The 13,297-nt window shown below is 40.4% G+C and overlaps 1 protein-coding gene across 2 annotated transcripts in view; it reads left to right on the top strand.

Annotated features, from left to right (window-relative positions):
• The window catches only part of Elavl4 (ELAV like RNA binding protein 4), a 143,689-nt gene that overhangs the window by 25,742 nt on the left and 104,650 nt on the right, over positions 1 to 13,297 (top strand). The gene's annotated exons all lie outside the window — the stretch shown is intronic.

Below are 13,297 nucleotides of genomic sequence, written 5' to 3'. Positions count from 1 at the left end.
CCATCTTCTAAGGTCTTCTTCAATTTCTTTCTTCAGTGTCTTGAAGTTCTTATTGTACAGATCTTTTACTTGCTTGGTTAAAGTCACACCGAGGTACTTTATATTATTTGGGTCTATTATGAAGGGTGTCGTTTCTGTAATTTCTTTCTCGGCTTGTTTCTCTTTTGTGTAGAGGAAGGCTACTGATTTATTTGAGTTAATTTTATACCCAGCCACTTTGCTGAAGTTGTTTATCAGCTTTAGTAGTTCTCTGGTGGAACTTTTGGGATCACTTAAATAAACTATCATATCAACTGCAAATGGTGATATTTTGATTTCCTCTTTTCCGATCTGTATCCCCTTGACCTCCTTTTGTTGTCTGATTGCTCTGGCTAGAACTTCAAGAACTATATTGAATAAGTAGGGAGAGAGTGGGCAGCCTTGTCTAGTCCCTGATTTTAGTGGAATTGCTTCAAGTTTCTCTCCATTTAGTTTAATGTTAGCAACTGGTTTGCTGTATATGGCTTTTACTATGTTTAGGTATGGGCCTTGAATTCCTTTTCTTTCCAGGACTTTTATTATGAAGGGGTGTTGAATTTTGTCAAATGCTTTCTCAGCATCTAATGAAATGATCATGTGATTTTGTTCTTTCAGTTTGTTTATATAATGGATCACGTTAATGGTTTTCCGTATATTAAACCATCCCTGCATGCCTGGGATGAAGCCTACTTGATCATGGTGGATGATTGTTTTGATGTGCTCTTGGATTCGGTTTGCCAGAATTTTATTGAGTATTTTTGCGTCGATAATCATAAGGGAAATTGGTCTGAAGTTCTCTTTCTTTGTTGGGTCTTTGTGTGGTTTAGGTATATGAGTAATTGTGGCTTCATAGAAGGAATTCGGTAGTGCTCCCTCTGTTTCAATTTTCTGGAATAGTTTGGATAATATTGGTATGAGGTCTTCTATGAAGGTCTGATAGAATTCTGCACTAAACCCGTCTGGACCTGGGCCCTTTTTGGTTGGGAGACTTTTGATGACTGCTTCTATTTCCTTAGGAGTTATGGGGTTGTTTAACTGGTTTATCTGTTCCTGATTTAACTTCGGTACCTGGTATCTGTCTAGGAAATTGTCCATTTCCTGCAGATTTTCAAGTTTTGTTGAATATAGGCTTTTATAGTAGGATCTGATGATTTTTTTAATTTCCTCTGAATCTGTAGTTATGTCTCCCTTTTCATTTCTGATTTTATTAATTTGGACACACTCTCTGTGTCCTCTCGTTAGTCTGGCTAAGGGTTTATCTATCTTGTTGATTTTCTCAAAGAACCAACTTTTGGTTCTGTTGATTCTTTCTATGGTCCTTTTTGTTTCTACTTGGTTGATTTCAGCTCTGAGTTTGATTATTTCCTGCCTTCTACTCCTCCTGGGTGTATTTGCTTCTTTTTGTTCTAGAGGTTTTAGGTGTGTTGTCAAGCTGCTGACATATGCTCTTTCCTGTTTCTTTCTGCAGGCACTCAGCGCTATGAATTTTCCTCTTAGCACAGCTTTCATTGTGTCCCATAAGTTTGGGTATGTTGTACCTTCATTTTCATTAAATTCTAAAAAGTCTTTAATTTCTTTCTTTATTTCTTCCTTGACCAGGTTATCATTGAGTAGAGCATTGTTCAATTTCCACGTATATGTGGGCATTCTTCCCTTATTGTTATTGAAGACCAGTTTTAGGCCGTGGTGGTCCGATAGCACGCATGGGATTATTTCTATCTTTCTGTACCTGTTGAGGCCCGTTTTTTGACCAATTATATGGTCAATTTTGGAGAAAGTACCATGAGGAGCTGAGAAGAAGGTATATCCTTTTGCTTTAGGATAGAATGTTCTATAAATATCCGTTAAGTCCATTTGGCTCATGACTTCTCTTAGTCTGTCTACGTCTCTGTTTAATTTCTGTTTCCATGATCTGTCCATTGATGAGAGTGGGGTGTTGAAATCTCCCACTATTATTGTATGAGGTGCAATGTGTGTTTTGAGCTTTAGTAAGGTTTCTTTTACGTATGTAGGTGCCCTTTTATTTGGGGCATAGATATTTAGGATTGAGAGTTCATCTTGGTTGATTTTTCCTTTGATGAATATGAAATGTCCTTCCTTATCTTTTTTGATGACTTTTAGTTGAAAATTGATTTTATCTGATATTAGAATGGCAACTCCAGCTTGCTTCTTCCGACCATTTGCTTGGAAAGTTGTTTTCCAGCCTTTCACTCTGAGGTAGTGTCTGTCTTTGTCTCTGAGGTGTGTTGCCTCTAGGCAACAGAATGCAGCGTCCTCGTTGCATAACCAGTTTGTTAATCTATGTCTCTTTATTGGGGAGTTGAGGCCATTGATGTTGAGAGATATTAAGGAATAGTGATTATTGCTTCCTGTCGTATTCATATTTCGATGTGAGGTTATGTTTGTGTGCTTTTCTTCTCTTTGTTTTGTTGCCAAGACGATTAGTTTCTTGCTTCTTCTAGGGTATAGCTTGCCTCCTTATGTTGGGCTTTACCATTTATTATCCTTTGTAGTGCTTGATTTATAGAAATATATTGTGTAAATTTGTTTTTGTCATGGAATATCTTGGTTTCTCCATCTATGTTAATTGAGAGTTTTGCAGGATACAGTAACCTGGGCTGGCATTTGTGTTCTCTTAGGGTCTGTATGACATCAGTCCAGGATCTTCTGGCCTTCATAGTTTCTGGCGAAAAGTCTGGTGTGATTCTGATAGGTCTGCCTTTATATGTTACTTGACCTTTTTCCCTTACTGCTTTTAATATTCTTTATTTTGTGCGTTTGGTGTTTTGACTATTATGTGACGGGAGGTGTTTCTTTTCTGGTCCAATCTATTTGGAGTTCTGTAGGCTTCTTGTATGCCTATGGGTATCTCTTTTTTTAGGTTAGGGAAGTTTTCTTCTATGATTTTGTTGAAGATATTTACTGGTCCTTTGAGCTGAGAGTCTTCACTCTCTTCTATACCTATTATCCTTAGGTTTGATCTTCTCATTGAGTCCTGGATTTCCTGTATGTTTTGGACCAGTAGCTTCTTCTGCTTTACATTATCTTTGACAGTTGAGTCAATGATTTCTATGGAATCTTCTGCTCCTGAGATTCTCTCTTCCATCTCCTGTATTCTGTTGGTGAAGCTTGTATCTACAGCTCCTTGTCTCTTCTTTTGGTTTTCTATATCCAGGGTTGTTTCCATGTGTTCTTTCTTGATTCCTTCTATTTCCATTTTTAATTCCTTCAACTGTTTGATTGTGTTTTCCTGGAATTCTTTCAGGGATTTTTGTGACTCCTCTCTATGGGCTTCTACTTGTTTATTTATGATTTCCTGGAATTCTTTCAGGGATTTTTGTGACTCCTCTCTATGGGCTTCTACTTGTTTAATTATGTTTTCCTGGAATTCTTTCAGGCATTTTTGTGATTCCTCTCTGTAGGCTTCTACTTGTTCTCTATGGGAGTTTTTCACATCTTTCTTGAAGTCTTCCAGCATCATGATCAAATATGAATTTGAAACTAGATCTTGCTTTTCTGGTGTGTTTGGATATTCCATGTTTGTTTTGGTGGGAGAATTGGGCTCCGATGGTGCCATGTAGTCTTGGTTTCTGTTGCTTGGATTCCTGTGCTTGCCTCTCGCCATCAGATTATCTCTAGTGTTACTTTGTTCTGCTATTTCTGACAGTGGCTAGACTGCCCTATAAGCCTGTGTGTCAGGAGTGCTGTAGGCCTGTTTTCCTGTTTTCTTTCAGCCTGTTATGGCAACAGAGTGTTCTGCTTTCGGGCGTGTAGTTTTCCCTCTCTACAGGTCTTCAGCTGTTCCTGTGGGCCTGTGTCTTGAGTTCACCAGACAGGTCACTTGCAGCAGAAAAGTTGGTCTTACCTGTGGTCCCGAGGCTCAAGTTTGCTCACGGAGTGCTGCCCAAGAGCTCTCCGTGGCAGCAGCAACCAGGAAGATCTGTACCGCCGTTTCCGGCAGCTTCAGTGCACCAGGGTTCCAGATGGCATTTGGTGTTTTCCTCTGGCGTCCGAGATGTGTATGCAGAGTGCAGTCTCTTCTGGTTTCCCAGGCGTGTCTGCCTCTCTGAGGGTTTAGCTCTCCCTCCCACGGGATTTGGGTGCAGAGAACTGTTTATCCGGTCTGTTTCCTTCAGGTTCCGGCGGTGTCTCAGAGGCAGCGGTCCTGCCGCTCCTGGGCCCTCCCCCACGGGAACCCAGAGCAGGCAAAGACTTCTTATAACCTCTGTGTGAATGTGGGCCTCCTTATGCTTCTTCTTAGCAGATATGAGCATATAGCCCCATACAGTGTCACTGCATCTTCTGCCGCTTTGTGAAGCAAATATGCTTGTAGCCCCTCAAAATCTTTCTTGTAGCCCCTCAAAATCCTTACTATTACTGATTGACAAGGGCTCTGGAGAGGTTCATCTGTATCCTAACCACTCTTTGTCTCAGTGGTCAGGCTGATGTACCTCAAAGGCCCTTCGCATCTGAGGTATTCACACCTGTGGACAATGATGGACGTAACAATATTCCTACAAAGGTGATTCTCTGCCAAACGCCCAGCATTATGCTCAGTCCCTCCACAATTCTAGTAGATGTGGGTGCTATACTTATCTCTACTTGGGAAGCAAGGAAACTGAGGGTCTGAGAGAGAATGTTCCCAAAGTACCACAGCTAGAGAGTTGAGGAGCTGGGACATTGGCTGAAGTTATGTAACTCTAGAGCGGATGCTGCATGCTCATCACTCCAAAGTTTTCTATTTCCTCAGCCAGACTCTGACTTCCTTATTGGGGAAGACAGTCTCATTCATCTTTGTCTAGCTCGGCACCTGCTCAGTCAGTGCAGTGATGACATTTTGAAATCTACCCTGAGTAGTTGGTGCTCTAATCTGCTTCTTGAGTTGTGAGGTAGAAAATGCTTTTACTAGGGCTGGAGAGATGGCTCAGTGGTTAAGAGCACTGACTGCCCTTCTAGAGGTTCTGAGTTCAATTCCCAGCACCCATATGGTGGTTCACAACCATCTGTAATGGGATCAGAAGTCTTCTTCTGGTCTATCTGAAGACAGTGACAGTGTACTCATTTACATAAAATAAATCCTTTTTGAAAAAGAAAAAGAAAGTGCTCTTACCTGTGCGTTCTACTTACCCTGTGCCCAGACACAGTCTCCCATGGATCTTACAGCATCTCACAATGCCTAACAGTGGCATCGAGAACTTACCTACCGAGGCAGGGACATTCTGCCAGACCTTCATAGGAGGTAGTCCAATTAGGATATTATTCAGATCTTCAACTAGACTTTTGGCCATTTTTCTCCCTCTGCATGTTTAAACTTTTTTAAAAAAAATTAGGAGTTTTATGGATAGAATTAAAGATATTTGACATATTCTCCCTTATTACTAAAAAAAGACAACTTAAGTAAGAAGCAAGAACTGCTTTATTCTTTAACAAGGCCACAAATGCTCTATGGATCTTTTTAAAACAAAGTAACAACAACAACAAAGAAAAACCCTATGTTCCCCTTTTTGCGAAAAATCATTATTAGTGAATGTTGTGGTCTGCAAGATGCTAAATAAGGATTCTACCTAAAATGCTTTGCAGAACCATTTCAGTACAAAGTCAATAACATACATAAAATATTTATGAAAAAATAAATTAAGGACAAAGCAACTCCTTTCTGTTCAGTGGCCATATATATACAAAACATATACATGTAAAACACTAACATGAAATGTTAACTTCAATCACCTACTAGTTTGAGATGTAGTGACTATGGATCAGGGGCTCCAAGGAATGAAAAGGACCTAGTCCATTACTTTGAGGAGCATTCCCAAAAGATAAAAGGCATTAAAGTGAGCCCAGTGCTACTTGATCTGTGGGAGATCAAGTGGAGTGACTTGAAAGCCTTGGAGAAAGAGGAGCACGATGCAGTTAACTCAAATATAAAATAGGAATTATACAGATGATGACATTGGAGGTGTATGGAGAGTAGATCTGTACCAGCACAAGAGGCAGCAAGAGCAGAGATAAAAAGATTCCTCACTGTGTTCTGGGTACTGGGTTGAGGAAAGCTAGGGACAGGGCTAGGATTCAAATGGTGGCAGCCTGGATATATATAATTTGTATATGTACATATGTCTGTTAATGGTGATGGTAGTAGTCATGTTCTCGATCACTATGTGCGAAACAGCTATGAACAATAGAGTGGAGTAGTAACATTCTCTTAATGTCAAGATGTTATAAGTTAGAATTTACAAAGCACTGCTTGGACCACAGAGTCGTGCCTTTTCTCAACCTCTGAACTGCCATGTGCAAAACTGTGTAGTAGGTATAAGTAGTTCCCTTAACAAGCATTAACCAGTCCATTTCATAGATGTCAAGATCTGAGATCACTTACAGAGTAAGCTCTCCAGGGAGAGCTGGGACTGAACAAAGAGAGTAGAGGACTTAGCCTACAGCTAGGGTACCCCTTGGATCTATAAAACAGCCTGGAGATTTCTGGAAGAATAGAATGGCCAGTCCACCTCACAGCCCATTCACAACCCCTTGGAGATGAAATTGCTCACTTATTAGAGGTCAAGCAAGGAAAGGGACAGGTTCTGGTGTTACTTGAAGTCTCCAGGAATATCTCCTCCAAGGTCCTCCATATGCAAATCACATATCCTAGTGACATCATCATCCCCTCCCTCCTTCATCTTCTTAACTCTAACCTGTACCTCTGAAGGCGACCACTCCAGTTATGGCTTTGTTTCTGTGTCTGTGTTGCTCACTCCACTGTGAGCACAGACAGGTTAAGCTTATTCCTTTTTCCATTGCCTGATTCTCTAAAATACTAACTTCCAGTGAGCAATATTTTCCAGAGCTCAATTCTAGTCATTGATCATCTAACATCAAATAATGAATTCCAGTCAATTAATTAACTGCTTAATATAGTATCCCACCTTTAAAGGTGAGGTGATGAAATATGGGGTCAAGTACTTACCTAGCTTGCGCAAGGCTCTGGGTCCAATCATCAGCATCAAATATACAAGTGAGAGCAGGGCTGGAGAGATGGCTCAATGGTTAAGAGCACTGGGTGCCCTTCCACAGGTCCCCCGTTTAGTCCCCAGTACCCGCAGCTGTTTGTATCTCCAGGTGATTGGACATCCTCATACACACACATGCAGACAAAACACTAACGCACATGAAATAAAGTAATTTTTAAAAATACAAGTGAGAGAGAAATGTCACTGGCTGTGTTGCCTTTATTAGTAAGCAGATTCTTTGATTCTTTGGTGTGGATCATCAGGAGAAGGGAAGGGGCAAAGGAGTTCAAAGAGAAGGAATGAAGCAGAGGCAAAAATGGGGCTGCCGTCTACCCTCAGTGGACACTCAGCAGACCCTGTGAGGACTGCTAAGCCTGCCATACCTTTACAGAATGGTCCTGACTCCAATACTCTATACTGACCAGTCGCTGGGTGTGAGTACCTCACAGGAGCCCATGACCCTGAAAGAGACAGCTCTTTGTCAAAGCAATTCCAGAGTGGAGTGACTATAGAGGGAAAAGTCCTTCAGCTTTGAATGATAATCTGGGAACACTTCAGCAGCCTCCACTGAAATGATGTTAGAGTGTTATGGGAAAGCAGAATCACACGAGAGCAGAGTTCTATGCTAAACAAGTCTAAGGTTTTAGTTCATATTTGTTATTATTCATACTAACAGCAGTATCATTAGGCTCAGTAAGAATGTCTTCAACTCAGCCCGATCTGTTTTGTAGAGCAACTCCTCAGTGAGAATCAGGAAGTCAGTATATACCCTTGTTTTTTATTCTGCTCACTTCCCTGCAAGACACCCTTTCCCCTCTCTCTTTTGTTATTAATCTCGCCTTAAAAGTGCTTATGCCATCCCATTTTAAAACCTCTAGGGTTGGTTTGATTTGATTTCCTTTCCACTGAAATGACTGTTCTGAACTCTGACCTTAATCCGGGATGGTTAGAGCAGCTGGAAGCACTTTCTTGACTATCTATCTATCTTCACACTTTATATTCTGTAGGAGCGCAGAGAAACTCTAAGTCTAAATGCAGTCTTTAAACATTGCTAACATTAACAGTTCCTGTCCATGGGGTTAATTAAATGTAAATGAGTGCTGGCCCTAGCATTCCCAACTTTGTAATGACCCCGGGTCAGTTCTGTGAGCTTGTAGAGCACAGACATCAAAATATCTTGGTAAAAAGCTGTCAATGGAAAAGATAAATATTCTAGAGATCAAGAATATTGAGCAAGTCAGAGTCAGTTCCAGTAACCAGCTGCTTAAAGACAAGAGCTGTGCGTGAGAACTCAAAGGTATGATATGTTGTTGATTTCACACACACACACACACACACACACACACACACACACACACAGAGAGAGAGAGAGAGAGAGAGAGAGAGAGAGAGAGAGAGAGAGAGAGAGAGAGCAAGCTAAGCTGGTTCTTTTTTTAATTCTGAAGTCATAAGATTTATCTCAAATATATGTATATGTGCATACATATTTCTAACTCATAAATCTTTTTGTGTCACTTCTCTGCAGAGCCAAAAGGCTTAGCAGAGCCCTTCTATGTCCATAAATATGCCAGGAATTGTATGTTCTTGTCTATTTCTTTTTCAGTATTGGAGATCAAGCCCAGGGCTTATGCATACTAAACAAACACTGCCACTGAACCACGTCCCCAGCTGTTCCTGTCTTTGTGCGTGCCATTGCTGTTCTCCAGAAAGCCTGCTTATTGCTGAACATCCTTGATGTTTCAGTTCAAATGCCACCTGCTCCAGATAGCCTTCCCTGGCTTACCTACACTTGCTGCTATGAACTGTCTGCTTTTCTCTCAAAAAGTGAACCATGGGTGGAGGAAAACAAATTTGGGGGCCTTATGGAGAAGGTCCAGGTATAGAGAGAAAGAGGAAAGTTGTGTACAAAACCTTCATAGTTGAAACGTATATGTTACAGAGTGTATGTGTATTTTGTGTGTGTGTGTGTGTGTGTGTGTGTGTGTGAGAGAGAGAGAGAGAGAGAGGGAGATTATCTTATTATCTTTTCGATTTTAAGAACTGAGAGTCATTGTTTGATTCCAGGATTAGACGCTCCTAAGGTAGGCTTTCTGACAAAAGGAAAATTTCCCCTGAGCGCCCTCTTGTGGAAGTGCCGAAAGAGCCAGAGATATCAAATGTATAAAAAGAAACCTTCCCAGCCTGAGAGTGGTGTTCTGAACTATCCTGTATCCAGGTTGGTTGAGCAGACATATGCAGCAAGACATGACCCAGAGTGAATCTGTAGCTGGTGGATCAGATGTTTCTTTAAGGATGCAGAGCACCCAGACTGAAGACTATGATAAGCAAGCACGTGGAGAAAGGGCGTGTATGTAAGGTGGAGGAGTGGTGCATGCTCGCGAGCTTTTTCTAGCACATTATCACAGTCTGAAGAACACACTGTCAAGCAAGAGTGCTGTAAGTTCTGCTTCTCCTAGGCCATTAGCTCCTAAAGTCCCCCAAACTACTTACTGATCTCTCTCTGAGAACCCATTAGACTATAATGTAGAAATGGTACCAGGGCGGTTCTAATGGATAGTCTTCATACATCTTGTAGTGAGTTGGGTTTTGTAGAGCGATTTATATACTTTCCTACAACTAAGGTAACTGTGATGCTTCCAACATAATAGCCCTCATAGGTTAATATAGTTGAATTTTTGGTGCACAGTTGGTGAAACTCTTTGAGAAGGATGGAGGTGTGGCCTTCTTAAAGAAGCTATGTCACTAGGAGTGGGTTTTGAGGTTTCAAAAGTCCATGCCAGACCCAGTCTTGCTCTCACTCCACTTGCAGATCAGGGGCTAAGCTCTCAGTTACTGTTCCAGCACCAAGCCTGCCTGCCTGCCTGCCTGTTGGCCGTGCTGCCTATCATGATGCTCATGAACTAATTCTCTAAAACTATAAGACCCCAGTTAAATGCTTTCTCCTAAAAGTTGCCTTGATCATGGTGTCTCATCAGAGCAACAGTAACCGTATCTAAGACCGTGACTTTTTATAGAAATCACTATTTCAAATATCCTAATTCATTGTCCCTGTGATAATGGCCTTTTGAGACCTCAATCCCTACTTTTTGGTCTGAAAGACATAGTCTTTATTTTCATACATGGGAACTGCTGGCTAGAACTATTTGAACCATAATTATGGAGCAAGCTTTTCTTTCTCCTTCTCTCCGTCCTCTCATGTATTTATGAATCAGCTATCTTTGTGCCCTGTGGATCCCCCTGGAATCCACGGCTTCCTTGTTCTTGTTTGTGTGCAAACACAAGGTCTCATGCCTGTGCAGGGGTGCATGGACTTTTGTGCATATACGTAATAGAGGCTGACACTATGTGCCTTCCTCAATTACTCTCCACTTCATTTTTTTTTTGAGTCAAGGTCTCTCAATGAACTGGGAGCTTGCCTAGTTGAATACACTAGCTGGCCAGTAAGCCTCAGGGATCCTGTCTATCTTTGCATTTCCCCAATGCCAGAATTAAAGGTACACGCCATTCTGCCTGCATTTTTAAAATTTGGGTGCTAGAGATCTAACTCGGGTACTCCTGCTTGCATGGCAAGCACTTTTCAAGCTGAGCCATCTCCCCAGCCCTTGGGCTATTTTTGAGAAGGAAAGAAGGGTGGCATTAGCCATGAAATAACTCTCCTGGGGCATCCTACTTACAGTCCCAGGACAAATATCAGACAGCAGGAGCTACTATGGGCTTCTTAGGTATTCTTAGGTATTCTAACAAAATACTACAAATACCGCGAGGTGAGGGAATTGGAGCTTAAAGAGGTTATATACCACTTAATTCATCTCCAAACCTAAACCCAAGTCTATCTGGGTTCAGGGCTCCTCACTGCCTTTCACAAGCCGAGCAGAATTAACTACCTGCAGGTATGCTCCAGCGCTCATTTAAGTTCCTGAGTCAGTCTTGTTGTCAATAAACAGAACATTTTAGGAGCAAATTCCATGGCTCAGAAAGTAAGTTAGCAATCAAAACTTTCTGCATAGCATTAACACCTCCCTGGATCCTGGGAAATATGAAATGAATACTGAACAAAATAGAAAGAATGTCTACTGACATTTTTGGGTGTTGTTGTTGTTGTTGTTGTTTTTGTTGTTGTTGTTGTTTTTTAGTTGTTTTGCTTTGTTTTAGAAGTTTCTGAAAGTTGTTTTAGGACTAAACTGGGCAACCATTTATCTTCATTTCAGATTTTATAGATAACCTGAAGCATTGTTGACATTCCTTCAAAGTAAATAACAACTTATTGGGTGTTTCAAGCCAGTTGTGAGTCTCTGAGTGTTTGCCTAGTTCACATTTATTGTTAAAGTTCCCTTAGAAATGTTGTATTGTGCTATGTTCGAGGCTACCTCAAGTGTCTTGATAATGGAAGTACATTTACTGTAATAGAAAGGCATTCTTTATAAAATAATTCTTTTCTTTTAGCCAGGAGAATGTTTTTAAAATAAAGTTTTTGTGTTTTGCTGATTATGAAGGAAACACATGTTCATTGTTTAAAATTAGGAAAATTAAAGACATTATAAATACAATTCATCATCGTTTATGGTCCTCATCCAAGAGTAACAGTCATGATAATAAAAAAAAATACTCTGGAAATATGGCATGCTTGTGTGTCTGTCACTGTTATCAAATATAATTTTATAGGCTTCTTGTAACTAAGGCTTAAGAAAGTTAAATAAGTAGCAAATAGGTCTCGATAGAACAGCATGATCAGATGTAAAAAGCCTTTGCTGTTTCAATAAATGCTTCAAGTGACATTTAAGCACTATAGGTAATCCAGGATGCACGATGCATGTGCTTGCCCAATGTAGAAGCTCTCTTTTACTTGATGGAGGGATGGTGACATAAAGTTGATGCCTAACTAGAGTTCCAGTAAAACCCATGACCTTTTCTAGATTGGCAAAACAATCTAAGATCACATAGAACCTAAGCAGAGGACAATGGCAGAGAGGTACAGACTGACTCCATCTATAGCTCTCATAATCTGCTTATACCTTCTGAAGAATTCACTTTGCGGAGCCTCACAAATAACAAGAGTCAAAAAGAAAGAAAGAAAGAAAGAAAGAAAGAAAGAAAGAAAGAAAGAAAGAAAGAAAGAAAGAAAGAAAGAAAGAAAGAAAAGAAAACTAGGACTGTTCCTCAGCCCCTCCCCAATATATCATCCTGTAAGTATGGGGAAAGACCATTTCAGAACAAAATGAGAGGGTTACCTTGTCATAACTGATACATGCATGTCAAAATGCCATTTCAGTATCATCTCCTGGGTCTGGAGAGATGACTCGGCAGTTAAGAACATTTATTATTCTTGCAGAAGACCCAGACTTAATTCCCAGACCACATGGTGGCTCACAACCATTCGCTGATTCCATTTTCAATGCACTCTTTCTACTTTTGTGGGTACCAGACAGGCAAATGGTGCACACTCAGACATGTGAGCAAAATACCTATACACGTAAAATTAATCTTTTTTAAAAAAATAATTTCTTAATAGGTAAAGTACCATTTTATTTATATTTCAAATTAAAAGGTACCCTAAATGTAGGTAATAGTTAATGCATAGAATGGTAAAACCTTTACCTTTGAGGCCAAGACCCAGTAGAAAGCTGTTGAATTTAACTTGGAAGGTGCAAGCCTCCTCCTGACACAGGTGATGGAGATCTTCCTCTCTCCTTTATTGGCATTATTTAACAGCTTGTGAGAGATGTTTCCATGTGTAAGGGGCTGGAAGTTTTCTTTGAAGTAACTATGCATTTTGTCTTAGTCAACACATGCTGTAATATAGCTATGATAAAAGGCTCTTCCCAGCTTGCTCCCCTTTTATGTTTTCTGTTTTGGTCTTACCAGTGACTTCAATTTACATGTGGTCAATATTTCCCCCTTTTAGCTTGCATTTAAGCTTCCAAAAGTCTACAATTGAATAAATGGTTGCTTGTGTTTTTACAAAAATTATTTTATGGTTTATGTTTGAAAGGGGGCTTGCTAATTGCATAAAGGAACATCAAAGTCATGAACCATAAATATAGAACTCTCTAGCATCTTACCCAAAATCAGCATGAAGATTTTTCCAATTCGGCTTCGAAAAGCAAGTTTTAAAACAAGGTGTATAGGTATCTCTTTGTTTAGTTCACTGGAACCATTCAGTCTTTTCCCCTTTTCTTCTTTCTATTTCCACTTGTTCACAGTTCCCCTGCTCTCTTCTGGAAGAATACACTAAGGACCCCTTTAGCCAACTAATACAATAAAGATGCTTTCAGTGG

Source organism: Rattus norvegicus, chromosome 5, assembly GCF_036323735.1.
Source record: "Rattus norvegicus strain BN/NHsdMcwi chromosome 5, GRCr8, whole genome shotgun sequence".
Classification (NCBI taxonomy): domain Eukaryota; kingdom Metazoa; phylum Chordata; class Mammalia; order Rodentia; family Muridae; genus Rattus; species Rattus norvegicus.
The sequence above is the reverse complement of the archived record's forward strand: the minus strand, read 5'-3'. Positions and strand labels throughout refer to the sequence as shown.